The sequence below is a fragment of the Triticum urartu genome, chromosome 7A (assembly GCF_056163025.1).
Source record: "Triticum urartu cultivar PI428250 chromosome 7A, HENAU_Tu73, whole genome shotgun sequence".
Lineage (NCBI taxonomy): Eukaryota > Viridiplantae > Streptophyta > Magnoliopsida > Poales > Poaceae > Triticum > Triticum urartu.
Window position 1 is genome coordinate 24589834 of NC_141879.1, and position 3334 is coordinate 24593167.

The 3334-nt window shown below is 47.3% G+C and overlaps 1 non-coding gene across 1 annotated transcript; it reads right to left on the reverse strand.

Annotated features, from left to right (window-relative positions):
* Positions 1-2407: 2407 nt before the first annotated feature.
* On the reverse strand, positions 2408-2479 carry TRNAD-GUC (transfer RNA aspartic acid (anticodon GUC)). The gene has a single exon. It is a non-coding gene; the product is annotated as a tRNA-Asp (tRNA).
* Positions 2480-3334: the final 855 nt, after the last annotated feature.

Genomic DNA, 3334 nt, shown 5'->3' on the forward strand with positions numbered 1-3334 from the left:
TTTCAAAAAAACAAGCTCCATGGAGCTCGACCTCAAAAAATCGGCCCCCCTCATAATACATGCATAAAACACATATCTTTTACATCCACTATAAACCATATTTCTTTTACAAAGACAAGAAGTTTTGCTTCACTCGCCAAAGCTACAAAAACACTACATCACACTTTCTGCATGTGTAAAACTCATTTAATGACTCAAGGCATTTTATGTCCTACCAGATTATAAAAGACTACAAAACCAGTTCCAGGAAGCAATTAAACTTGGCATACAAAAAACAACAAATTTAGTTTCACACTCCGAAGCATAGCTCCATGACAATCCTTGACATGTAAAGGAAAATTTATGAGTCATCCAATGCTCTACTGATGCCATTTGTGTTACCAATTATTACAATGATACAAAACTAGTCTTCAGGAAACAATAAGATGGAGTATGGGACATGCCAATCTGATTTATATCTAACAACTCGTACAAGATAACAAAATGGATTTCACAAAAACAATAAGATGGAGCGCGGGTGATCAAGCCGATCGCGAGCGAGTCAGGGAGGCCGCTTGGTGTAGGTAGGGTGGCGGCGGAGTCTGAGATGAAGCCGGCAACGGCGGACGGCATGGGACGACGTGCGGACAAGCGCATCAGCACCGGCACCCGGGCTGCCAAAGCAATGTCGGCGCCCAGGCAGCGAGGCCCGAGCGACCAACGTAGCACCGGCGCCCGAGCTCGAGGCAGCCGACGAGCCTGACGCAGCCGGCCCGACGCAGTCGGGGACGATGCCGGCGAGGCAGACCGCAAGGCCGCCGTTCCTACGCAGCGGAGACGGGTGGTGATGGAGAGGTCCCGGTCGGAGCAGGGCCGCGACGGCCTGCGCAAGGCGACGGGCGGGCGGATGCGCGGGCGACGGCCATGAGGGCCGCCTGTCGCGCGAGGCCGCCGGGTTGGTGAAGAAGCTGACCGTTCGCGCCGGTGTTGGAGTAGAGGCGCACGGGGGTCAACGGCGGCGGCGGGCGACGCAAACGGATCTTAGATCGGAAAACCAAAAAGTAAAATGTCGATCAAGATGACCAGTGGGAGAGAGAAAAACCCGGAGTAAGGGCTCGGGAAAACGACTCTCTAGGGCAGCCGATCAACACGACTAGCGGATGAATCCTAGGTACGGGCTGCGTGGCCCCCGGTGGCAGTCATGGAGGCCGACAGCTCCGGGGCGGCGCGCGGGGCGGAAGCAGCGGCGGCTAGGGTTTGGATCCGTTAGGTTGATACCATGTTAGAAGGGATAGAGAGGAATAAAGAGGGACTGGCGGAATATGATTGATGTATTATTGAGCCTCGATGACGCTATATATTGAGGACAATACTTGAAGGGCAAGACGCCTCTCCTAAAGATAAGGTAGGAGACATATTACAAATCCTAGACTACCAAATACACATATGTCTCTAACACCCGATGAGGAGATGACAGTTAGATAGTCTCTTTTTTTGCGAAAGGGACCTAGACAACATTAAAATTAAGCAGTGGTACAAAGCACCCCAAGAAAAAGGAAAATTACATCAACACCCTAGGAACAATAATCCAGCAACCACCAACGCGGGACGAGGACGCGCCGCCATCGCCATCGCCACTGCTCCCTTCGGGAGCAGGTGATAACCTTGATCATGCGCACTGACAGTTGTATAGTCTCAACCACGACCATGGATACCATGGATGGAACCACGAGTTAAGATGTTAGGCATCCAGGTAAGAATATGTAAGTACATTAAAGATAACGTCTGACCATGAATCTGGAGCAGAAATTCAAGTGAAGACGAGTCTAACTTAATTTTTTATACATTCTATTTATGCAACCCCAAAAAGTTGGCATGAGGAATCATCTTGACACAATCACCATGAGAAAAATGACATGGATGCTTTGCATATAACACTAGCTCATTTGATCTAAAAATATAACGCTAGCTCAAATATAAGGCAGCAAAACCAACCAAGGTAACATGCACAAGTTAAAAGCAAGTGTTTTTTTTTCATAATAAAAGAATGTGCGGTGGATGGGGCTCTTTTCCCCCTTTCCTTTAATATATGATACACACACTCGTGTGTATCCTCAAAAAGAAAGAATAAAAAAAGAATGTGGTGTTCACTGTAAGCATTTGACAATGATTAGATTCTAGTCCTTGAGCACACGCCATGCTTTTGTTTTTTGAACTGATCACACGCCATGCTTGCCATCGCAACAAAGTATTCTTTTTTGACGACGGCAAATGTCTTGGCAGGGCTCTAGAGCGAACATCTTACGTTTTCCAGGGTTCATACGGTAAATAGACCCGGACAGGCCAGGCGAGCTCTCAGCAGGCCTAAGAGGATGGGCCATGGGAATTAACGGGCCCAAGTGTCGTGGGCCGCAAAACAAAATAAATTCGCCGTTGCCGGGGATCGAACCCGGGTCACCCGCGTGACAGGCGGGAATACTTACCACTATACTACAACGACTTCTTGGCTTTTTAATGCTCAATTAAGTATACTTAGAAGTGCTGACTACCCACAGAACGTTCTCCATTGCCGTGGTTCAGTTTTCGTGCGTGCTCCACATCACGCTGATTGCATGCTCCGGAGTAAATCGTCTCTCGTGAGCCCAATGAGTGAGAGGGACAGTACTGAGGTGTTGACTCAACTTGCTCAGGAAAGAGGAGACACTCACATAATTTCCATCAAACATAGAGAGAAGCAATGGTTCCAGAAACAAGCAGAGCGAGGATCTTCGGGCACAGAAAGAAGAACATCCCTCGGTGTGACCTCAAGGCTCAAGCTGACTGTTGCAGCCTTCGGCGGACAATATTCAAGTTTGACGGCATGATCTCGTGTTCCTGGCGTTAAGTTCTAGCTTTATCGCGCAAAACCTAGATGTCGGCATGTTCTCTCGATGAACCCGACACTGTTATACTGCCAGAAAACGGATCTTTGGATAAATTTTGTTGTTTCCATATGATAATTCAGATACAGTTGTTACTAATGACGCCGGCGAGTATTTGGAACCTTTGAAAGATGCGATGTTGCGGATATTGATTCTACTCCCAGTCAACTTTGATCCACTCACTCCATATTCTATGTTGATATTTGTGCGCCTCCATATACCTTTGAAAACAATCAGATGTACATAGTTGCCCATGTGTTCCATATGCATGCTTCTTTTTTCTTTAGTTGGTAGCACTATTTTTTCCCTAGAAAATGCTTATATCTCTCACGAGTGTTTGCTAATTGGGGTTGCCTGCCTAGTTACATGAGAGGGCCGCCCCCTAAGGAAACTATGGTAAATATTTTAGTATTTTTCTAGCGATTATACCAGTG